Below are 27,043 nucleotides of genomic sequence, written 5' to 3'. Positions count from 1 at the left end.
TCAGTCACATTCCTTCAAACAACATTTGAATATTATGGATAAATCCCAAATGTAGGTCTGCAACCAGACTCCCCTTTGGAGCAAAAGATAGTACACTCAATTGTACCCTTGATATATCCACTTATAGACATGTTAAAGTTAACATATTTGAAATAGAATGTTTTCCCTCTCCACCTTGTAAATCTGCTCTTTCCAGGCATCTGCTGTTAGTAACTAATGCCATTGCCCACCACACTGCTCAATAACAAAGTTTAGGAACTCTTGATTTCTAGCTTTCTCCCATGTTCCAGATCCATTCCACAGACTGTTCTAAAACATTTCTAAGCTAGTCTCCTCCATTTCAACCTCAGCCATCCTAAACCAAGTGTCTTAGGTCAGGTTCCCTAAAAGCAGAGCTGAGATGAAGCTTCTTGTTCAAGTTACTTATTGAGAAGAAGAGGAGCTAGAGAATCAGGGAAGGACAGGTCAGGAATCCTAAGCAGGAATGTCATCTCAGCTACTGATAAGCTTCAGTATGATTCCACAAAAAAGTGTTACAGCAAAAACTGTAGCACAAAGTTAGCCCCACCTTTAGGCAACAGGACCCCTTTGCCACTCGGTCATTGGCTAAGGTCCATAAGAAGGGAGGGGAGTTGTAGCCTCCCAGGAAGGAGTCAGCCAAGATTTATAAAAGCTTACTTTCGTAGTAGCTGGGAGATTGGTGTACAAGGCAGCTACATGTAATCTGGACAGGCCATTAACAGCATCCTCTATTCCAAGTAACTGTCAGTTCTTGCCTTCACAACTATCCTATCCTCTGATTGGTCTCCTTGCGTCTATTCTTGTTCCCAATGATTCATTCCACCCCTAATAAACAGAGTGATCAGTTAAGGTATAAATCAGATTATATCACTTCTCTTCAAAAAGCTTCGATCACTTTCCAGCATACTTAGAATGATACCAGAACTCCCTCTCCCGAACTACCAGCCCTTTACATGGACTGAGCCTTCCAACTTTTCCACTCTCATCTCTGCTCACTTCCCCTCTCCCACCTTCTCTAGACCATAGCCTTCTTTCTCTCCTTGGAATACTGTAAACTCACTCATGCCTCTATATTACCTGTTTCCATCACCTGAAAAGATAATTTTCTACAGATGTTCTTATCAACCTTTCTCAATATAAATGTCATCCCTTCTGAAAAACTTTTCCTTATCAGTTATCTTAAAGAAACCTCCCAGTAAATCCTGTTCATGTCCCTTGATTTTATCTTATAATCTATATTTGACACTTTTTCTTGTTAATTTTTCTCTTCCCTCTAGAATATAAGCTCCATGAGAACGCCTCTTTGTGCCTCACCCAATGATGTATCCCTAATACTGAGAACAGTTCTAGACACTTAATAAACGGTAAAAGTGCATTTGTTCTAACAGCACAATACAAAAAGGAACAAAGGTTGTAAATAAGCAACTTGAGAAAAAAAGCAAAAGTGGGTGATAAGCATATGAAAAAAATTACTGGCTCTCATTAATTATCAAGACAGTGCCACTAAAACAAGATATTTTTTCACCTATCAGATTGCCAGAATTACAAAAATTAATAATATTTAATGTTGGCAAGACACAAATACATTTACTTTTGGTGAAAGCAGTTCAAACTTTTGGCAGACAATTTGGTAGTAGTTTTCAAATATTTTTGAGGTAAATATCAATATTCAATATATACATTATATAATAAATACACTAATGGTTAAATACATCTATAGTTAAGTCAAAATAATTTAAAAGAATAGTATTATCCACCCCCCCCCCCGGCAAAAAAGGACTTAGGACTTAAAGTTCAACATCTATAAAAGTTTCATGGGCACTGTAATAAAACCTAATGAGTTTCCTATATTGTTGAAAAGGAAGCTTTCTCATTTCCTTTTTCATAAGATTAAATTATCAGCTAATGTATTTTCCTTTTAATTTAACCATCTTTAGTGGCGTAGTACAGTCCATTGAAGCCCAAATGGAAGGACTGATGCATCACAAAATCCTCAGCTCCATGGACTGTGGAAACACATCATGGCTCATACAAGAGGCATTGACTGATTGTAAGCATGAAAACTAAATGGCAAGTGGACGCTCATTTGTCTACAGAAGAGGGTTTGAGAAAGGATATCAGATGCCACTTTCCCACAGTAAATACACATTCAAGAATCTACAAGGTACACAAATACCACTAGCCAAGTCTCTTAGGAAAAGCACTAACATCAGTTTGTCAGAAGATGTTGTTACAAGGGTAATAACTTCATTGCTAAAGTGCCTTGCTTGGATTTCAATTACAGAAAACTATTTTATTCCCTTCTTAAAATACATGCAGATTAACTGAACAGGAATTTTTCAGGTATTCAAATAACAAATCTTTGTTTTCTAAATCTAGTAAAGACCTTAGATATACTCTAAACCCCTCAGGTTACAGACAAGGAGATTGGACCACAGACGCTCAATGGCTCACCAATGAACATGAAGCTTATTGTGTTAGAACTAGAGCAGTTCTGAATGACTTGACTCCTAGGTTACTGCTCATTTTTCTTAATAACAAAAGTCATTTAAATGTGCATGTTTTCATAATCAAAAAAAAGTCTGCATAGGTCGATTGGTTTCATAAAATATTTGTGCCATTTTCTGTATTCATATTTTCTTGCTCACAGACCAATTATTCATTATAGAAACTGATAGCTGAATATCATGCATTGGGCCATGTTTAAACTGCCTATTTTTCTCATTGTACCTAGAAGTCTCCAAAGTAGCACATAAATTTCCATGAGAAGAGTTCTAATATAGGAAAAACAACAATAATAACTTGTACTTTTATAAATCTTTATACTTTAAAATTTGAATTCATAAACATTATCTTCCTTGACTCTTAGAACAACAGCCCTATTGTACTCATTATATTGATAATAGTACTAGATGCAAAGACCATAAAAAATGGGACAAAATTCCTACAGGAAGTTTAAAATCATGTTACTTTCACTTAGCAACAGAACTAATGGCATGACATGGACAAGCGTAAGTATCTAATAGAGGTGCTATGGATTAGGAATCAGGAAATCCCACCTAAAGAATGTGCCACTTGTTGGAAAGGATATGGAGAAAAGGGAACCTTTGTATTCCATTGCTGGGAATACAAATTGGTATAGCCATTAGGAAAACAGTATGAGGTTCTTTAACACATTCTGAATAGAACTACCATATGATCCAGCAAGACCATTGCTAAGTATATATTTAAAGGAAGTAAAATCAGTATTTCAAGGAGATATCTGCACTTCTATATTCATGGCAGCAATATACACAACAGCCAAGGTATGAAAACAACCTAAGTATCCATCAGTGGATGAAAGCAAAACGAAAATGTGGTCGAGATATATGATGGAATATTACCCATAAATAAAAGGAAATCCTGCCATTTGCAACAACATGGCTGAACCTGGAGGACGTTATCCTAAGTGAAATAAGCCAGACATAGAAAGACAAATACTACAGGATCTTATGTGTAGAATCTGAAAGAGCCAAACCCATAGAGCCAGAGAGTAGAATAGTCGTTACCAGGGGTGGAAGAGTGGAAAAAATGAGAATATATTGGTCAAAGGGTACAAACATTCAGTTTTGAAATGAGTGAGCCCATATGTAGTTAATGATATTTATTATATACTTGAAATTTGCTAAAAGAACAGATCTTAAATGATCTTACCATCAGACACACACACACAAACACACACACACACACACACACACACACACACACACACAGAGACATGTAACTATGTGAGGTAATGGTTGGCTGTGTGAATTAACTTGATTGTGGTAATCATTTCACAATGTATATGTCTATCAAACCATTACATAGTAAACCTTAAATATCTACAGTTTTGTCAATTACACCTCAAGAAAACTGGGGGCACCTTTATTCTGTGTCTTAAAATATGAATAGATTTTCAACAGATAGAAAGAAAACTGGAGGACAGGTCCTCTTTGCCTCTCTCCCAGGTTATGAGCAAACAATGCCAGACTGAAACTAAAACACCCAGCACTGAGCCCACCTCTGCCTCCTCTCCCCCTTCCATTCTGCCGCACAGGCCTCCTCTTGCCTTCCTTGGTTTTGAAGAACTTATTTAGATAGTTCTGTGTGCAACCCTAAAAGGAGCTGTGAGTGTATAAAGAACTGACTCTAAACAAAACTCAAAAAATAAAGGGCTATGTAATTGTAAACACTTAGACTTGGTAGAGAGCGGCAAATTTTCATTCAATTAGCAAATAGTTTATTGAACTCTCAACTCAAAAATTTTCTTGGGCTCTACACTTAAAGAGTTGCCAAGAAATACTGGACATTGACTCTTCCTTCAATTTGATGAATATTTACTACGTGTCTGGCACTGTGCTACACATCTTAGCATTTCATTAATTCATCACAACTCCATAAAAAAAGTTTTACAGAGGAGGGCATAGAAGCTGTATAATGTTAAGTAACTTGTTCAAGGTCAACAGTGGTGGATCTAGGATTTCACATCTAACTCGGAACTTCTTGCTTATCACCATCCCTTCACACTGCCTCCTACATGAACTTATACATAGTGTGAGAGTATGACACAACCACACAAAATATAGCAGCAGTAATAAGTTATAAATGCTTCATGGGAAATGAAAAATAGCATAATACCAAATGTCGGAATAAGAAAACAGAGATGATCAGAGAATGCCTCTTTGAAAAGTAGAAATGAAACTGGGCTTTGAAGAACGTAAGCAAGAGAGTGGCATTCAGGGTGAATGGGAGCAAATGAGAAACCACAAAAAAGATTTTTAGAGGCAAAGAGTAGAGAAGTCCCACTGGAGCAGAAGGCTCATGGTTTATAGAACTACACTCTGTATAACAGATCCCTAGAAGCATCTGGCATACCACTACAAGATTGCAACATGGAAATGTGCTATATGGTACTGTGTTGTAACAGATTTTATAACAGACTTTATCACTGTTATAATGTTGCCTAAATCCTAGAGAGTGAGCGAGAAAGGGAAGAGTGGCATCTGACAAAGCCCATAAAATATAATAATAAAATATGTTGAAAACCTTAATTCCTATCTTATGTGACAAAATAAACTGCAGAGTAAATCAAGATTTTCCATAAAATGAAGCTTCTAAATAGAACCTAAGGGGAAGATATATGAGAGAGAACATGGGGTTTACAAAGAAATTCCCATTGTTTGAAAAGTAATTTACAATTTTAAATATAACAGAACTAGACATTATTGTCTATACAGAGCAGAGTTTTAAAAGGTACTGAAAATGGGGGTAAAAAATAGAACTATCTCAGGAGAGAAAAAATAATCATTATAACTCTGAGTTTTCTAAGCTACATATGATTTTAAAGTTATATATGATTATCCAACCAGATCAACAGACATTCATTCATAAAAGATTGATTTCTAGGGGCGCCTGGGTGGCGCAGTCGGTTAAGCGTCCGACTTCAGCCAGGTCACGATCTCGCGGTCCGTGAGTTCGAGCCCCGCGTCAGACTCTGGGCTGATGGCTCGGAGCCTGGAGCCTGTTTCCCATTCTGTGTCTCCCTCTCTCTCTGCCCCTCCCCCGTTCATGCTCTGTCTCTCTCTGTCCCAAAAAATAAATAAAAAACATTGAAAAAAAAAATTAAAAAAAAAAAAAAAAAAAAAAAAGATTGATTTCTAGTGATTTGGTAGCTAAATTTCATTGAGCAAGCAAGCTATAAAACAAAATTGTGTTGGATTTCATAATGTCTTGTATGAACTGCCACCATGGCAAAAAGTAGGCAAAGAAGACTAGTCCTTACATTGGTCATTTTTTTTCTTCTACTCTTAAAATTAACTGGGGACATATTTAAGATACAATCTCAGCTCCATTTGGTGGCTATACTCACATTTCGGCCATTATATTGAACCAAGTTCAAGCCCTGTTATTACACCTTCATAAATTATCCTGGTCAAACAAATACATTCAACACAGCTCATCCCTATGTATTTATACATCAGTTATATGAGCAGAAACATTCATACAGGGAAAATACATAGATATTTCTTCACTTCCCTTAATGAAAAAAAAAATGCTTTTGTTTTGAAAGATCCATCAGTATCATGCTTTAGACTTCCTTAATCCCTGCTCTATTTCATGCTTATACCTTACAAACCTCTTTTGGTATTCCATAGTCGTAGCAGGCTCCCAGATGATGAAACCCCTTGGTTCGTGAACTAGTCCCTGTCTGACAGCTTGAAAACTTAACGACTTTGCCTCCTGGGACATCTTGGGCAAGTAGGATAATGACCCATTTTTAAAAGAATTATGAAGAAATTTGTTTTCACAACACCTTCTGGGAACCTATTACAATATTCAATAACTATCACTATCAGGAAATTCTTCTTTTTGATGTAAATTCCTTACAGTGAAATCTAAGTTCATTCCCTCTTCGTTTTTAGTGAAGAAAGATACCAGCTGGTATGAATTTGTTTTTTTGTTTTGTTTTGTTTTGTTTTGTTGTGTTTTTTTTTTAAATCTTTCTGGAAGCCACAATTCAGTTTTCTCTTCTCCCAGAAAAACAGTCCCTGTTACTTCCACCTTTCCTGACAACCTTTTAATTTGTCTGGTTCTCCCACTTCAAACCTAAAAAATGTTATGGCTCCCTTGCCTCCATCCCGATACCTGCAGGCAGCATTATGGGTCTGGCCAATCAGAGTCAGAGGAAGGTGAGTCATCAGCTACATTAGGGGCAGTAAGGGAATTTATATGCAAGGTCAGTGAAGGAACTGCCGCACACAAAGCATTCAAAGGAAAAAGGGATCACTTTTATGAGCAATTTCCCAGCCTGACCCCCAACAACCACAGTTTGGGCAGGTATAGTTATAGCACCCAAGTGGAAGAAGGAAATTTACCAAAAAGTGACTGTCATCTCTATGCAATAGGATGGAACCAAGTAATCTTGCCCTTTTGCCACATCAAGTTTCCAGGTATGTATTACAGGTGAGTGAATAAGAGGATGAATCTTGGAGGCAGATCAACCTGGTTTGAATCCTGGATCTTGATAAAGACATAGAGAGCCTTTAAAGTGCTTTCTTTAAGCTTTGGTTTCCTCTTGTGTAAAATGGGGATCACAATAGGCATCACAAAGACTTGTCATGATTATTAAATCATATGTGTTAATAAATACAAAGTTCCCAGACATACAAAAAGTTAAGGGAGTGGTGTCTATTTTTACTTTCCATCCATGCCTCTCCCAAGTTGTAGAATCTAAAATTGGACATGAGCTTTAGCAGTGACCCAAGAGCTTTAGATTCCTTTATTTCCATGTTCCTATTTATAAAGCCCAATCTTGTGATTTTTTTTTTAACTACAGTGCTTTGCTCTCCATTCATGGTCACCTTGTTTCCAGGTTGTCCCTAATTTATTTTTTCTACCAGCCTTGAGCAAAGCAATTCCTCCCCTATTTTATTTTTGCACTTTGGGTACTTACATGCAATGCATTCAGAAGTCTATGTTTGTCTACATTGAATCTCTATCACTGAGTCTTTTAAGTCATAACTGTCTCGTATCTATTTTAGAGCTTTACACAATCACCCAGTTTGTTGTTTCTCTCACTCGAATCCTTTATAATATGGAGAAAGAAGTTAAGAGAAGAAAAAAACTGGTATAAAAATACAAAAGGAGATCATTATTCCTGCAGAAAAGCCACATTTTTCCATTTCAGTTTTCACGTGAAGGAAAGAGGTTCACAGAGGCAGCTCCTGTCACACCTGTCCACTCTTTCTGCCTATCTGGTTTTATATATACAAACAAACCTGGGAAGATTATATACAGCAACAACAAGTTCAGAATAAGTACCCCAATACACACACACACACACACACACACACACACACACACTAAAATTATGTATATATTTTAATGATAACACAGTGCTGGCAAGAGTTCAAGGTAATAAGCACTCTCATATACTACCAATGGTAGCATAAACTGTTCCCATATTTTTGGTAAAAAATTTATAATATAGATGTTTTAAATCATATTTGTACTTCTTGACTCAAAAATTTAGTTTTCAGTAATTAATTTCGTTGCCACCAAGTTCTAGTTATAAGGATGTCCATCACAGCACGTAATTGGAAAACATAACAGAAACAAACAAAAAAAACCCTTGTGCTCTACCGTAGAAGATTGGTTGAATAATTATTGTGTATTTACATTAAAAACACATGCAACCATTTCAAAGATGATGTAAAATTGTTTGATGCCATCAAAAATACTTATATTGTTAAGTACAAAAAAATTAAAAATAGTACACAAAGTGCAAAATTTTACATTTTAAAAGTACAATTTTTACTGTGTATTTACATTTATATAGAGAGAAAGTAAAGAATATGCATGAAAATTTTTTTAATTTTATTTTTTAGTAGCGTCTGGTGCAATGATGATTTCAGGAGTAGATGCCTTAGTGCCCCTTATGCATTTAGCCCATCCTCCCCTCCCACAACCCCTCCAGCAACCCTCAGTTTGTTCTCCATATTTATGAGTCTTTGTTTTGTCCCCATCCCTATTTTTGCATTATTTTTGTTTCCCTTCCCTTATGTTCATCTGTTTTGTCTCTTAAAGTCCTCATATGATTGAAGTCATACGATTTTTGTCTTTCTCTGACTAATTTCACTTAGCATAATACCCTCCAGTTCCATCCACATAGTTATGCATGAAAATGTTAACAGTGGTTTTCTGTAGATGGTAGAATCATATGTAATTATGTTTTTATATTTTTATTATCTTTGTCTTCTAACTTATCTACAATAATCATGAATTATTTTGTTAATAAAAATGATTGGAATAAAATACATATGGTACGGTTTTCATCTGAATATCATGCTAACCATAGCTATTATGGGGTATATGAGAAATTTTTTCAGAAGGGAAATGAGCCTCTCATAATGACAGCATAACAATATTTCTTCCTAAAAAAAAAAATAAGAAATACTAAGGCTATAATGAATGTCCATAGCAAAGTTGACCATAGACCTTGTGCTATTTCCTGAGATATCTAATCTACATATTTGGATTGAGAGAGCATGTGTAATACATATGGCTCTTATGTTTGGGACCCTGAAATGTGAAATGAGCTGCCCTAATTTATTAAGAAGTTTCTCTCTCCCCCCCTCTCTCTCTCTTTAATATCTAATGAGATTTAGTCTGGGAGATGTAAATTTCCTCATCTACTGAGCTTCTGCCCTAACAAAAAGGTATAAAAGGCTCTGAACACCCTGTCTGCTGTAAACTTCCTACAAGCACTAGGCTACAGGCCTGGCCATCTCTTCTCCATGACAAGGAAGCACTTCAGGTTGAGACCAGGGTGGCTGGCCCCTTAAAGTCTCTCCCCTTTGAACAAAGGACTAGAAGCAGTGTGAATAATGCCTTAATATTATTTGGGCATTATTTCTAATAGGGAATAAAGTAAATAAAGCCTGTTTAACCAGTTTCCGCGTCTTGGTGTCTTGAACATTCTGTCTGAAGTTAAAACATATTGAAATATAGCTTGGCCCGGGAAGGGTAAACAACACTAATATTACCAGATCCTAAAGCAATGGTATAGGGTGAAAATTGATAGAGATACTATTATGTCTTAATCATCTTCTTTTAACTTCACTACACCCTTATTACCTCATTTGGCCATAGTTATCTTCATTCACAAAGGAATCTGAGACCTAACAACATAAAGCAACTTACCCAAAAATTGTCGCAGCTGCAATTTGAATTCAGATATGTCCTGACTCTGAAATCTATGGCTTTTAATTACCTACCCCCTGGCATAGTTGTTGTTTCAAACTCTAGTCGTTTCCTCCATATTATCCATTCTCGTATCCTTCCTCACTAAAAAATACCTGATTATGTCTGGGGTGACTGTGCATAGCCAAAAATATCTACTTTCCCATAGTCCCTTGTGGATAGAGATGCAGATGTGACCCAGTTCCAGACAAGGAGATTTAAGGCTAGGTGAGGCTTCTGGGAAATTTTTGAAAACTTCAGATGGCAGGCATGCTTCTGGGGCCTTTTTTTTTTCCCTTCTCTCTATGCCAGTAGATGAACCTGAGCCTGGAGGTGCAGCAGCCATGCAGTAACAGTGAGGGGTGAACTATGAGGAGGAAGCATATACATGAAGTTTGGGGCAGCAGAAGACAGAGCAGCCGGGCACCTGGTAGCATTCCTGTGCTTCATTCTGCTCCTGGACTCCCTTCCTCTGGATGCTTTCTTGCATAAGAATGAGAGATGAATCCCTACCTGCTAAGCCACCTTTAAGATGGTTTTCTACTATTTGCAGATGAACACATTCTTCTTGGTCCTCTATATGACATTACTGTAAAAATTCCAGGACAAGAGCCAGAAGTCTTGACTGTCTCTAGCTCTGACCTTGAACTGCTTATCATTCTGTCTTCTTTGCTCATGCTTAAAAGACAGGTTCATACCAGGCGATCTTTAAGTTTCCTTATAGCAAGAGCATTTGGTGATTCTAGAACAATATGAATCAGCACTCTTTCATAATCTAGACCTTCATGTCAAAACATATTTCCTATTCTCAGTACTCAGAGTAAGCATCTGCTTAGCAGAATTTTTTTCAACAGCTTCTTCTTCCCCAATCTGATCTTTTACAAGTGTATTACTGTAGGGGAGGAGAAAGTATTTGTTGTGTAATCCTTTAACATGTAACTTGCCCACAGGTTTATTTTTGCCAACTTTTAGGTGTAGAGTCACTGAAAATCAGAGAACTGCCTTGCAGAAACAGGCAAATATGAGAAAACAAAGCTGCTTACACAACAAGCTCATTAGGTGAACCAGAAGGGGTAGAAAGACATACTGGTCAGTGTCACTGGACTGTTATTCATCAGAATCCAGGTGTTCCTTTACCCCTCCAAGGAGCTGCTTTTAGCCACCTTTTGTTCAGCAGAATTAACCCAATCCTATTACTAAGCTCTTGGTTTCCTCCTATTAACCTAATTTTTTTACATCTTTTCCATGATCAGTATAAAATTCCATTTAACTGAGTCAAATAGATTTTACCTTGAGTCAAAAGGAAGTTAGCCTATGGAGGAAGATTGTCTGTAATCCAAAGGACAAGCGAGCCTCCTGTAGTAAATGTAAGCAGACTAAAATCCCTTAAATTTGGAAAGGTTCTGTGAAACCTAACGAGGGTTTGGTTCTGCTTCTGTCTAGGACCATGTGCAAACTCTGGGACTCCCCTGGGTTCCAGTTTCCTTTTCTGTAAAGTGAGCTTGTTGCACTGGATAATGTCTGATGTCTTCTACTATGAAGTTGTAAAGCTAGCCCTGGTATTATGCATCATGGTGAGAAAGCTTATTCCACACCACTCTGCATTACAGAGCCTTCGTTTGACCTGTATTTCACTTGCATTCAAGTTATGCAGAAAAGCTTCCCAATGATGCAGCCAATACTGTTAGAGTAATATCATTTGTTTACAGGAGAGGTAGCATGGCAGAATGGTGGAAAGCAGGAACCCTGGAACCAGAGAGCCCTGAGCTCAAACTCTGGTTTCCCATCTATTAGCTGTGGGACTTCAGGTAAGTCAGTTAATTTATCTGTGCTTTGGTTCATCTGTAAAATGGAAATAATAATAGTAACCACCTCTTAGAGTTGTTTTAAGAATCAAATGACTTGTTATGTAAATGAATGTTAGAATAACGTAAGTACTATATGAGAGTTTATTATTTATTTGGCTAACATTTGTTGAGCTCTATGTGCTAAGTACCAGAAGCCCTTTACATCATTCTCTCCTTTTGCCCTCAGAAACCCACAGTGTACCATTTATCATATGATAAAACTGAGGCTTGGAAAAATTGCTACTATCCGCATACATGGGAAATAGGAGAGAAGGGAACTCAGCCCTGGCAGTCGGAGTCCAGAGCCTGCAATCTTATTTGACGTGCTGTAGGAGGACCAGATGCATGAGTACAGCCTGGAGGGATGAATCAGACAGGTCAGGGGGACTGCAAGGAAGGCTGTGTCTATGTGTGATGATGAACAAGGCAGAGTCATTGAGGTGCCAACTAAGCACACAACCAAGTAAATGTCACTGGGCATTTTATCTGCTCCTCAGGCCAGTGTATTTGGAATAAGGCCTACACACAATGCTATTAAAAGTGCTGGCAAAGGCCCATCTAGCCCAAGATGCTTCCTTCCCTGGTACCTGAAATTCTGCCATTAGCAAGACATGACTTTTCTCTTTCTACTGGAAAAAAAAAACGCTTCTGGAAGAGGTAACCTATTAAAGCCCTGACGTCCTGATCTGATTTGGCTTAGCAGATCTTTCTGAAAGCAGTGGGCAGCTGGAAGGATCATGATGCCATGGAAATGCCAGGCTGCAAAGCAGAGCAGTACACAGAAGGCGACTTCTTAATTCTACAGCACACTGGGTCTCGGGTACTTTCCTGTGGTTATCCGTGGATCATATGCAAGCACGCTCTGATGGTGAATAATTCTTTACATCTGTTATTTAAAATCTTCACAGTACATTTTGACAAGAAGACTACCAAGAGGGAACTGGATGGGCATTTAATGAGATGACAGACAAAGATGATACAGTTAATGGTAATGCTAGAGTTAAAACATACATAAATAAAATATGAAGAGTTTGCAAAGAATCTGAGTAGAAATCATCCACTGTAATTTCCTTTATCCATATGTGGTACCTGTTTCCTTATCCCTATGTGTTAACACAATATATAATTTAATAGCTGAAAACTGAAAATGTGTCATGGTCCAGTTTCTCATTTTGGTATGAAATCATCATCCATTTTCACCATTAAAAACCAAGAAAGGAAACATTATTTGTAAGAAGCCCATATTGGGAATCAAGCATTTTAGGTAAGCTTGGGCTATCACATTGCAGTGCAGAGTGAATCCTTTGCAGGCTTGCTTTCCTCTGAGCTGCCTTTCAATTTGAAGAGCTTTGAGTTGATGAACCACACAGGAACTGTTGATTAAGTTCTTCCTATGACACTTTGCCAAGATCTATGACAGCCAAATCACAACCATCCAATATCTCTGACTTATTATAGAGAAATGATAGCAGACATGTAGAAACTCAAATAAGCAACTCTCTGATCTCCATTTTCCTACCATCACGAGGGAACATAGAAAGATAAGTACCACATCCCAAGAATGGATATGCTCTCTTTGTCGTTCAATTATCTTCTAGCATGTGTGTGTCAGGCAGAGGGAGGCACTTATGGGCAAACACATGAATAGAAGAGAGTCCATGCACTAGATAAACTCAGGTCTGGAAGAATCAGACATGCAAAGGCATAATTGCATCACGTGGATGGTGCTGAAGTGCAGGCCAGAGGAAAGAGTATCCACACTCTGTTGGCAAGAATAGGAAAGGCTTCCCCAAGGAAGGAAAAGCTGTACTTGGTTTTAAAGAAGCTAAGTATTTTGATTCCGAAAGACCAGAAAGTTAAAGCATTAATACTATATCTTACACATTTGTCTGTCCCTTGGACCCATTCTAATACAAGAGTAATTATAGGTCTTTGTAGTTAACTAAAAAAAAAAAAGAATAAGAGAGGAATAAACAATAAAATGTATGACAATTCCAAAAACATACATACACAGACACATACATGCATATAACTATGTGTGAACAATACACTAAAAAGTCGTCTTTAATGGAAACTAATTTAAATATATTTATATGCACATTAAAAATGAAACCATGCCTGGGGCACCTGGGTGGTTCAGTTGGTTGAGCGTCCAACTTCAGCTCAGGTCACGATCTCACAGCTTGTGAGTTCGAGCCCCACATCAGGCTCTGTGCTGACAACTCGGAGCCGGAGCATGCTTCGGATTCTGTATCTCCCTCTCTCTCTCTGCCCCTAATCCACTCACATTCTGTCTCCGTCTCTCTCAAAAATAAATAAACATTAAAAAAATTGCTTTAAAAAATGTAACCATGTGATTTCTTTACTCTTTCTCACCTATAACCTATCGGTTCCTTAATCTATGTTGAATCTATCCACTGTCATTACCTTAGTCCAGTCTTCATTGTCTCTGTCTCCAGGACTACTGTAAGTCTTCTGTGTAAAAGACACTCTTATTTCTCTCCAATCCATTCTCAACCCAGAAATTATGGCTATCTTAAACACAATTGGATCAACTCATTTACGGCTCAGATCTCCTTAGTGGTTTCCCCTGACACTTAGGATGGAATCCAAAAGTCATATGGCCCTGTGTGACCTCCTGCTTCCTGCCATGCCCACTTCACTTCTTACCACTTTACCAGTCATTTCTGCAGCCACAGAAATGGCTCTGTCTCTTACTCATGGACATCTTCCCTAACCACCTGATATAAAGTGACCCCCATGTTAGCTCCATCACCACACCCTGTTTATTTCCTTCATAGCACTTATGGTGAGATATGGATAAATGTGTAACCATATATACATATACATATATACATACATATATATATGTATGTATGTATATATGTATATGTATATATGTATATATGTATATATGTATATATGTATATATGTATATAGAATATATATATACACACACACACACACACACACACACACACACATACCTCCTGAATTCCTTTGGGACTTGTAATCCAATATAATCATATTTCAATGGGATAAAGAGTTTTTATCAGGCAGACTAATCATATAGTTGCTACATGAATTGGTCCATACTCGTGAGTTGTCCAACAAGTTATTGAGTTGAAACATTGCCCATGCACTGAACTGGACAAAGGTGATACAGACATGGCCCTTACCTTCACAAGTATACACAGTAATGGGGTATACAGGCATTAAGCAAATAGCCACACCTATATATATATATATATATATATATATATATATATATACATATTTATGTATACATATATATGTATATATATTTTTATATACATATTTATGTATACATATATATATGTATATATATATTTTATATATACATATATATATGTATTTTATATACATATATATATATGTATTAGTGGCAGCACCACATCAAAACCCAGAGCTCCTAATTTTGGGGACAGCAATCTCTCTACCACATAGCCCTATAAAATAGAATTGTATATTACCATTCAGAATGCTCCACACATGCAAAAAGTAACATGTAGGGGGAGAAAACTAGTCTTGAAATTTACTTTAAGATCATAGCATTCTGTGACAGTGGGAACACATTTATTCTCAGCCACCGCTCAATGAAATAATCAATGAAATGTGTGCTGTCCTCCCAGTACCCAAGTTTTAATTGATTAAACAGCTACTTAGAAGAGTAGACAGTGTTTACTTTTTCTAATTCTGGAAACAATATATAATGTCTTCATAGAGTTATTATGAAGCTAACTTTCTTCTAGGGAGAAACAATAGCCCTTGGGGGAAAGAGCTCACTAGGGCCTTCAGTTTACTCTAGGCTGGCTAGAAAAGTGGCAACAATTTTGATCTGAGTTCATCAGTAGTGATAACAGTGATAATTCCACTCTAAGAAGAATTAGTTAATGAGAAAGTTGAAGAGCATGACAGCAGATACATTTTTATTCATATATTTATTTCCTTCATGTAATTAGAAGGAACTTCAGAAAGAATTTAGCCCAACAAATGCATTTCTGCACAACATTACAGTCTGAGCTTGGGTAAAATCTCTTGTTTCTTAATATTAAACCTCTCAGAAATTAATTGCCTCCTTTCTTAGACTTTTCTAAGTGAAATTAATGTTGATTTAATACGGAAAATAAGATTATCTAAAGCTTTACCTCTTAAAACACCAAATAACTTCATCATTAATAAAATATAGTAGAAGGTGAGTTCATTGAGGGAAAAAATAGCTTATCACAATGTTTCCTTTAAATCTTAACATAGTATTGGGAGTTAACTACCATGAAAATATAAAAAACTTTAAAAATATAAAACCAAACAAATTAATTTTCAACTATTCAACATTTACTTTCTCTTGACTATGATACATTCTTCACCTGTTATTCTTTTAAAAAACTTTATGATTTACTTCCGTTATTGCTTATTTACGTTTAAAACATAAATGTCATAACTAATAAGTGCACTGACTGATACAATGCCTTATAAAGTTCTTTGTATTTTTCTTTGAAAAAAAGAAGGAAGAGAGGGAGGAAGGGAGGAGGGTAGGAAGAAAGGGAGAAGAAAGGGATGGGGAAGAGAGGAAAACTAAACTCTAGAGCCTTAGGAAACAACAGTGCAAATATAATCAACCCTTTTTTTAACTTGTTCTCAAAATCTTGAGCCATAGCAGTGTAATTCAACTATAGTACGGTAGAATTCTCCATGACTTCTAGTTACCTGAATTATCCTAATTATACACTGAAGCAGCATCAGGATTGAATATCGACAGCCAACATTTCTCTTCCCATAATTGCCTTGCTAAAGCCAATATACCTGAAATCTTACAGTCTGACCACCAGAAATGTCTAGATTGCAAAATGGATGCCTGTGCCCTAACTGATCTTTTTGCTCTGGATAGGAAAAGAAAAAAAAAAAAAAGCTCCTGGCATCTGTGACTTTAGCTTTAAGCATCTGGGTTCCAGACAAACCATGATCCTGAACTGATAACCAAGTTCCCTCAGGAGTCAGAAAACTCCAACCCACACAAAAAAATCAGTCGGGGCCCTTTCTGTTGCAGAAGAAGCTTCTGCAATATGGTGACCCTAATGCTGGCCACACAAGACAGTCCTGGACTAGAGTTTAAGACCTTTAACAACATGCAGTTATCATTCAAACATGACCTTCTGTCCCAAACAGGCATGGAGTGGCCAAACTTAAGTAGCAACGAAGTTTGAGGTTCAGTTCGAGGGGAACCAGGGACCACATCCTTGCCACCTTCCAGGTTCCTCTTTGCAGCCTCTCTCAGCATACTACAGAAACACCCCAAGGAAAGTCCTGGCTTTGTCCTGCCAACAACCTATTCCCTGTAAGCTTCAACTGGAACAGATGGGGAGTGGTGTTGAAAAGAGTAATTGACATTAATTTCCCTGTCACACGTACACTCATATACACACATGGGCTTTCTTGGTCTTGTTTAATGAAACAACTACACTTCAATAAATCCATATATCCTGTATCATAAGCCTCTGCTAGTTTGAAACCAGTCACTGTTTCTGGTGGCTGCTTCTCATGCAATGCAAGCTGTAGGATCATGAGGAATGTTATCTTCTGTTTTCCTTCCTGTGCTACACACATATTGCCATTTGGTTAAATATTAATAGATGACAAAAAGAACATTTCAACCTAAATATTTAACCTCCAAAATAAAATAAAAAGTCTTTCACCTCAATTCTGTCATTCTTTAGGGTTGTATAAACAACTCAAATGAAAACATCAGAGAAAAAAAAACACTCCATATTATTATTTATTCTGAAAGGTCATTAAGTTTCTAGAAGTCACAACTAAAAATTCCAGGAATACATAAGGGAGTTGGTCCATATAAAACCTAAGGCTTATCATAGCTTTAACCTTCTCTGATTCCATAATGGAAATACAGGGCATGGCCAAAGATGCTAGAGTAGGGAACAGAATGATCAGTGGGTACAAGAGAAAAGAGGACTCTCAGAGGTTTTACCTTCTGGAAACATCAAAAAACATCAAAAAATTCCATTCTATTATCATTTATTAAATTAATTTTGTAACCTACTCAGACACATGTATACTGTACTAAATCTTAAATATTAATACTTCTGAAAATGTTCCCCAATTTTTTTTTCTTAAAATGACTAAATTTGCATAGCAAATTTATAATTCACAAAGTTCTTTCAGGTATATTATCTTATTTAATTCTGAAAACAATTCTGCTATTTGAGGATTGAGAATGCATGAACTCTAGAAACCTGGGTTCAAATCTTGACTCTTGATGTAAAACTCACAATGCCTCATTTTCGTCATCTATAAAATCAAGACAATTAACAGCACCAACCTGAGTGTTCTCGTGATAAATTAAATGAGGCAATATATGTGTGCAAATCACTTAACATTTGATGTCAATTAAGTATTCAATAAATATGTGTTATTATTATTCTTGTGGTAGATTGTATTTTCTAAAGAGACTGACACGTTTGTCTTATAGAATGACATTGGCACTTCTCTATTGAGAAATGTAGTCTGTGTTCTGTCCCCCTTGAAATGACCTTGTTTGACTTCTGAAGCCAAGCTAGAAGTGTGATTCAGCTTTGCCTGGTTATCTAGGGATACTTGCCCTTGGAAACCAGCTACCACACCATGAGGATGCCAAGTAGCCATGTGGAGACACCATGTGTAGATGTTCAGCCACAGCCAGAGGTCCTAGCAGACAGCCAGCATCAATCACCAGACCAGTGAGTGAATAAGGTCCCAGATCATTCTAGCCTCCAGCCTTTGATCCACTGCATCTGATGCCAACTCGAGAAGAGACAAGCTGTCCCCACTGAACCCCACCCAAATGCAGATTCATGAAAAAACGTAACTTTGTTACTTTAAGCCACTAAATTTCAGGAAACTGAATCTTGCCCAAGATGACACAGCTATTAAGAGGCAACAAGTGAACTCAAATGCAGATTTTTTGGTTCCAAATCATGTTCTCTTTCCATAATTTAAAATTTGGAAAGTCGTCTTACTCAAGAATATCCTCAGCATATGCCAGGCTCATTGTCACATCATGGGTCGATATTATCCCATGTCTGATCACTTGAACCCAGATGGTCATGGGCAACAGCACCTGTGTTCACCAAGGGCTGCCTTTCTGGTTACTTTCTTGGCTCCTGAGACAGGGACTTCTGTTTCAGCTTCTGACCTTCTCCTTATTTGGCTACCAGTTTAGACTGCCTTTTGTGACTTCTGAATCTGAAATAATAATGCATCAATAATATGGCCACTAGGCCATCACCTGAAGGTTCAGGCACATAAAAGCTCCTCTGTTAGTCTTAGCCTGCAGAACCTTCTGTACAGGCCCAGCTCTTCCCACCATTTCTTCCCATTGAAATAAGTACCTACAAATCTACAATCAGTAACATAGTGTTGTGAAATGTAACTATGCTTCTCAAATGAAAACTAATGTTAACTCCTGAGCCAAGGAAAATTTAACATGGAGCTAATGAAGCCTTAAGCATCAGAAGCTCCTCATTTACAGGGGCTCCTTCCAAGACTCTGGAAGTGGCCATAGCAATGTACTTACAAACATATATTTTCATTACAGTTGCCAAGTGCAATATAATTTTTTTTCTTAAAGAAGACACAATGGAATACTACTTGGCAATGAGAAAGAATGAAATATGGCCTTTTGTAGCAACGTGGATGGAATTGGAGTGTGATGCTAAGTGAAATAAGCCATACAGAGAAAGACAGATACCATATGGTTTCACTCTTATGTGGATCCTGAGAAACTTAACAGAAACCCATGGGGGAGGGGAAGGGAAAAAAAAAAAAAAAAGAGGTTAGAGTGGGAGAGAGCCAAAGCATAAGATACTGTTAAAAACTGAGAACAAACTGAGGGTTGATGGGGGGTGGGAGGGAGGGGAGGATGGGTGATGGGTATTGAGGAGGGCACCTTTTGGGATGAGCACTGGGTGTTGTATGGAAACCAATTTAACAATAAATTTCATATATTAAAAAAAAAAAAAAGAAGACCCTCCAAATCAGACCCAGCAACCTTGAATCTGCCTCTATTCCTGAGAGTGGCTTAGTCAAAATGGATCACCCACTGCAGCTATTAACTTCTGTTAATAGCTTCTGTTTCTACTTAAAACAATTTCATTGCAGCAAAGTTAGAGAGATTTCTTTAGAATGAGCTTAAAACTTTCTTCAATAGTAAAGGTTATTGGAGCTTTTCAAATTAAGGAATAAAATTACGATTTCAATAACGAAATACACAGGGGAATCTATCGCCTCTCCCCCAATGATTACAAATTAAAGTGATATGAAGCAACTAATGAGAGATTTAGAAGCATACTCGAGGATTTAAAAATTCTTCTGTAACAGATCAGTTTGAAATAAATTTTTAATTCAGAGATTAGTTTGATGCCAGGTTTCAGCACATTTTAAAAAATGATCTTAGCTCCATTTGAGCCAACAAAATTGATAAATTTGTTAAAGTTTAAACGATATACAGTGTGCTTTTTTAAAACATGTGTAAAACATGTGTTTTTTAAAAACATGTTTTTAAAACATGTGTATGGATGCCTGGGGGGCTTAGTCGGTTAACGTCCGACTTCAGCTCAGATCATGATCTCGCAGTTTGCCAGTTCGAGCTCCGCATCGGGCTCTGTGCTGACAGCTTAAAGCTTGGAGCCTGCTTTGGATTCTGTGTCTTCCTCTCTCTCTGCCCATCCGCTGCTCATGCTCTGACTGTCTCTCTCTCAAAAATAAACATTTTTTAAAAAATTAAAATATGTGTATATTTGTGCACAAACATCCATGTGCCAAAAAGATATAGAAAATCAATGTCAAAAAGTTACAGTAAATATCTATTGGCAGTGAGATGTTTTTCCTTTATATTTTCCCTTACTTTACAAAATTTTTATAGTGAATGTGGACTATGTTTTTAGTAAAAAATATAAAATAAATTTTCATTGTCAAGAATCCTTTTATTTCAAGAGGTGGTTCAAATACAATTATATTTGCATTTAAGTCTTCATTAAGACTTAATTCAGTTTCCCCAGTTTGGGTCAACTTTTGATCCCTCTGTTATAAGAAGCTTCCCTACAGATCTATACAAAAATATAAAGTAGCAACTTTTTGCAGCTGAAAATTATTTTTCTCTCATTTCTGGCTTCAGTATAACTAGAAATGGGTAGGGATGTATCCATTCTTCAGAATTTAAAGGTATTAAATTAAAAACAAAGATGATTAGAAAACAACCCGAACTTTAAGCAGCTAAGACAAATACTCTCATCAGTTGAGTTAAATCATGAATTCATTTTCACATAATTTTTTGATTTCCATTTACTTTTAAACATTTCCAGAATAGGCTGCTTCCTTCAAGAATCAGGTGATAAAATGAAGGAGTAATTCACCACTAATTAGGAGTCTGAGTAAGTGAATTAGGAAAAAAAAAACTGAGAACATATGCCAAGTATGATAAGCACTCACATAAATAGCAACTCCAAATGGAGAACAGAGGAAAAAATAAAAGAGCTTAGTTGCTTAAAGAAGCTACAAAAGGTGATAACGACAAGATTATTAGCCTAGCCTCAGATAAATTTAGAAGATAGACCTAAACTCTCTATCTATATATTACAACTTCGATCTATAATATAATGATGACAACTAGAAAGAAAAAATAATAATAATGAAAGGGAGAAGGGAGGAGGGTAGAGGAGGGGGGAAGAGAAATGAAGAAAGAAAGGAGAGAAGGAGAGAGAGAAGGCAGAGAGGGAGAGAAAGAAGGGAGGAAGAAAAAAGGGGGAAATTATCCCTACGGTCTAAATACCAACTGTACCCCCAAAAAGACTATGCAAATGGCCAAAAATGGCCAGAAAATAGATAAAGTTGTGTACAATAACTAAATTAAGACACAATGTTGTCTGTGCATATTTAATTGTCTCAAGTGAAATAATACCAATTAAAAATAAAATAAAGTTAACTGTTTTGTGGATGGGGGTGGTGATGATGTATTTTTGTCACCCTTTCTTTCACAGAGCATATAAGAACAGCATCTATTCTAATTTCATGATTTGGCAAGTGGCAATTATCAAAGGTAAGTTACAGAGAAATATAAAAAGTCGCTTGGACCATTCTTAAAACTCAAATCCATAAGGAGTGACAGCAAGTTACACAATGTTAAAGCATTTTAAAGAATTCTTTTGTCACTTAAATGATGTCAGTAGCATTAGATAATTAACATAATTTTACTCACATCGCTAATAAATAGTTTCATCTTTTTGTTTAAATAATGAGCTGGAGTTTTACATTTTTCCTTATTTCAATAAACTTAAGTAATTTTTCTCTCCTCAGACCTCTGTGGCCATTAATGCAACCTGAACAAATTTACCGGACTAAACTCTCTGAATCATAAATGACCACAGACGAGTTGTTAAAAAGATAAGCAAGTATTTAAGGTTACAAGGGGACCAAAAATGCTCAGTGCCCCCGTTCTTCGTCCCTATTCATGACTATGATCATTGAACTGTTGTGTGTTTATTTTTCAGAAATGTTTATCATACTATGGCCAAACCTTTATTCCACAGAAAGATGTGTAGCTGATACTTAGATCATGGAAATAATTGTTGCCAACACAACAATGATAGACATATAGATATAAATGTTGATAAACACATACCTTTAATAATGTATTATAGTGATTGCTGTCTCCGAAGGGATAAGGAAAATGGACACCAGAATGAAATAATTGGAGAAATTAAACATTTAGTGGATTGAGACAATCTCTTCCAAAGTCAATGCAAATATTTAATGTCTTCTTTGAAATCTGTGATGTGGAAAATATTACATACACCTGTAGTCTTTAGCCAAATTATGAAACCATAAAACTTAACATTTTAGGTAATACTATGAAGTCTCCAGTGTTCTATATTTAAATTAATTTATTCTTTTGAAAAATATGGCTTTGGAAAGCATTGGGTTGATTAAAATCATTTACTGGTTCAAGTTTCCCAGGCATTTGCTTTTTAATCTGTAAAATAGAAAAATAACTTTATTTCTTTTTTTTAGTTTTTTTTTAAAGTTTATTTATTTATTTTGAGAGAGGGAGGAGGGGGAAGGAAGGGGAAGAAAGAGAGGGAGAGGAAGAATCCCAAGCAGACTCCACACCATCAGCCCAGGAGCTGATGTGGGCCTCCATCCAGGAACCGTGAGATCATGACTTGAGCGGAAACCAAGATTCTAATGCTTAACTGACTGAGCCACCTAGGCACCCCGAAAAATAATATTGAATTTCTACAGTTATTAAGATATTGAAAAATGTGTGCAAAGCACGTGGCACAGTACCTGACACTTAATATTTTTGAAACAATCTTTCAAAGCTTAAACTAAAAGAAAAATGACACATTTTGTAAAATAAACTATGCTGACTCCTCAGAACTAAGAAATTTTTTTTGTGCTAATACTAAAAACTGAGTTTTTTTCTGCTTTGTGATGGATATCTGAGCATATGTATTAATCTTTCCTACTTCCCAGGATGCCACTCAAAGAACACAAGAGATTTAAAAATAAAAATGAATCCATGGTAGCACGAGAAACCTGGGAAGGGTGCCAGCCACCGAGCAGAACAGTGGGGAATTTCTAGAAGACACAGGCAGATGGGTTCAGATTGATGGTAAAATCTCACAGAGCTGAACCTATAGCACCAAAAAGGCACAAGAGAAGACTACTAAAGAAGTGAGTGTTCCCCTCAGAATCCAAGAAGAACACCAAGATCAAAGACAGCAGGGACTAGAAGCACAATTGGGTAGTGGAATGGTGAGCTGCAAAATTACTGTACTGCTGAGTATACCTAAGCCTCCCGACTAATGCCTCAAAAAGAGCTCTCTAAATAAAATGGAAGTTCTACCAAAGGAATTTTACAGAAGTTATTGGGACAAAAGAAAGATAATACCACGTGGTGCTTCAGGTAACTTCTAGTTCCCTTATGAACACGCATCCTCTACATCTATTAAGCAAGCTCTTGAGTAATATAGAAGCAATATCTTCTGGTCACAACCATGCACCCTCTCTCCAGCCAAATCTTTATGAACAGAATTTAAATTCACTCACCGAAGGAATTATTTTCTTCACATTTTCTGGGAAATCATCTCTAGCTATCATTACTTGCCAATCTCAGACCTCAGTTATAAATACAAATATTTCAGAAAAGCCAATAATGTGAAAACGGTTGTTGGTTGGACTAAGCCAAGGAACTAACATCTTCAAAAACAAAGTTGATATATCATAGAAGTTTAAAATAAATATAATTAGAATTCTTAGAAACTTTAAGAGATGTTACATCCACAAAAATTAATGAAGATACTAGAAAAAAGAAGTAATTGGATATGTTCATGGCATTGATTGCAGTGATGGTTTCACTTACCTCCAAACTCACCAAATTGTATACATTAAATATGTAGAGCTTTTTGTGTATCGATCATACCTCAACAAAGTGGGTTTTTTTAATTAAAACTAAGATTGCTCAAATGACAAATTTAAGTAAAAAACATCAGAAAGATACAGGCTTAAAGCTGAATTAGTGAACTTCAAGACCTTGCTGAGAAGCCCTCCCATCTTCAATGCAGCAGAACAAAAAGATGAGAAATATTGAGACAGAAGAACAATCCAGAAGACCTAACATCTACCTAACAAGAAAGAGGTAAGAAGTAGAAAACGATGAAGAAAATAATACAGGAAAATTTACTTGAACCGATGAAGTCCCAAATTTTCAGAGAGGAATTACTTGAATTTTCTCCAAGGGTTTTGTAGTAGGCATAGGGTAAATTGTGGAATATAATCTAGATGCCATCCAACAAAATTTGTGAATTCCAAAGATAAAGAATAAAACCTGTAATCTTACCAATGAAGGAAAAATGTTTGCAAAAAAAAATCTGAAATCAGACTATCATCAGAATTATTACATCATCTTAAAATTAAGAGTCTGGGGGTGTCTGGGTGGCTCAGTTGGTTAAATGTCCAACTCTTGATTTAGGCTCAGGTCATGATCTCACGGTTCATGAGATAGAGCCCCTGATTGGGATTCTCTCCTTCTCTCTCTGCTTCTCTCTCTCTCTCTCTCTCCCAAAATAAATAAATAAACTTTTAAAAAAAAGATTTATCTCTCCTCAGAAAATACTCTCAGATGACTTTCCAGGTAAGTTTTTTTAAAACTACAGGCTTCAAACAATAGTAAGAAGTGAAGATTAGTATACTTTATATTTGATTCTAGAAAAGAATTCAAAACTGATCACAAAGTGAGAAAAATGTAATACACACATGCATGTACACGTGTGCGTGCACACACACGCACTATACTATGGATTTTTATCTCTTCTGGAAAACAGATGTAAAATTCCTAAACATAATATCTGAGTGAACAAAATATAGAAGGATATTAAAAGAAAATATTATTCAATTGCCAAGCAGGATTTATTCTAGAAGTAAAAGAGTCATCCAATGCTAAAAAATGTATTAAGAGTCTGTGTGTTAACTATTTAATTACGTGATCATCCTAACATGAGGGAGAAGTCTGTGATAAAATTGAAGACTTGTTCTTGAGTTTTAAGAATTACACTACGTACTTGCACACTGGTTTCCCTCTCCTACAATACCTCGTGCTCTTCCTTCCCAGACAGAGCAGGTAGAAAGGCTCCCACAAAGAAGAGTGGTGAGAAGAATAAGGGCCACTCTGCCACCAACAAGGTAATGACCAGATAATACACCATCAATATTCTCAAGCACATCCATGGAGTGGGTTTCAAGAAGCATGCCCCTGGTGCACTCAAAGAGATCCAGAAATTTGCCGTAAAGGAGATGGGAACTCCAGATGTGCTCATTGACACCAGGCTCAACAAAGCTGTCTGGGCCAAAGGAAATCAGGAATGCTGCTTACTGTATCCACATGAAGTTTTCCAGAAAACACAGCGAAGATGAAGATTCACCCAACAAGCTCTATATGTTGTTTACCTATATACCTGTCACCACCTTCAAATATCTACAGTGAATGTGGACAAGAACCAATCACTGATTGTCAAATAAAGGTATAAAACTGCAAATTAATTAATTAATTAATACAAATAAATTATACCAAAGTTAAAGATAGATGAAATGTCTCATAAATTGATGAATGGTATCTATCAAATACAAATAAACACATTAAGAGGTTAACACTGAAAACACTTTAAATAAAGACATCTATTATCAGTGTAATTATGTAGAATTGTTCATAGCTAATGCAAAAGACAAAAAAAGAGATGAATCATTAAACATTAGCTGGTAGGCAACAAAAGTCATTTTGCAGACTGTCTTGTTTACTAGTTAACAGAGAGATAAACCAGAAAACTAGTTAGAACTAAAACAAAGGCACACAACAGTTGCCAGATACAAGATCATCCAACCAAAATCAGTAACTCTTCTAATAACCAATTAAGAAATGGTATGAAAAAACTCTAATTCTAAATTCTAATCTAAAATCTAATTCTAAATTCAAATCTAAAATTACTAGGAATCAACCGGACAAAAAATGTGCCAGACCTATATGAATGGGAAGACACATTACAAAATTGTAGCTTAATTTTCATTGCCTTTGTTTTACTGAAATTTGGTAGTTAGTGCCAAAATTAGTTTGAAGAATAAGCAGATGATATAATCAAGTAATAGGGAGAACAAATAATGGGAAGTGATGGCATGTTGCATATGAAGTTACAACTAGATCAACACAACTACAGTACTGGCTCCCATTTGTTGACAACTTCCTACGTGCCAAGCACTGCTCTAAATTTGAGATACAACACACGTGCGCACACACACTTAATCCTCAGAACAACCCTATGACTATTATCACCATTTTAAGATGAGGAAATTGGCCACAGAGAAGTTAAGTAGTAGTGTCACCTTGGACATACCTTTAAAGTCTATAGGATTGATGGAAGTCACTCAGTCTTCTCTATCTCAACAGCAACTGTCTTGATAATAGAACTTTTGACTGGAACTATAACCTTCATATCTGAAATGCAGATTTTCTGGGTTGTTGAAATAACCTTCATGTACTTTAGTCCCTAGTCATGCAATTGATAAATTGATACATTTTCAAGGAAAAATAAAGACCCAAATACTTCAGTATCCAAAGTATTGGAATGATGCCTGAACAATAAACCTGAACACTAAGTTTCTGGCATAAAGCATCTTATTATTTATGTATTTTCCTACATACTATTCTAAAATAGAATACCAATGAAAAATTTGTATGAGGATTACATGAGAATATATGTGATTTACATAGTCTATTTATTGGCTGAATAAATAAATAATACCATTACCCAAACATAACTAATATTATAATTTTAATACATTTCTTTCAAACC

The 27,043-nt window shown here is 36.4% G+C and overlaps 1 protein-coding gene and 1 pseudogene across 5 annotated transcripts in view; one reads left to right on the top strand and one right to left on the bottom strand.

Annotated features, from left to right (window-relative positions):
• The window catches only part of GRM1 (glutamate metabotropic receptor 1), a 421,006-nt gene that overhangs the window by 304,819 nt on the left and 89,144 nt on the right, over positions 1 to 27,043 (bottom strand). The gene's annotated exons all lie outside the window — the stretch shown is intronic.
• LOC131514891 (large ribosomal subunit protein eL31-like) lies at positions 18,288 to 25,683 on the top strand (annotated as a pseudogene).

This window comes from Neofelis nebulosa, chromosome 6, assembly GCF_028018385.1.
Source record: "Neofelis nebulosa isolate mNeoNeb1 chromosome 6, mNeoNeb1.pri, whole genome shotgun sequence".
NCBI lineage: Eukaryota > Metazoa > Chordata > Mammalia > Carnivora > Felidae > Neofelis > Neofelis nebulosa.
The sequence above is the reverse complement of the archived record's forward strand: the minus strand, read 5'-3'. Positions and strand labels throughout refer to the sequence as shown.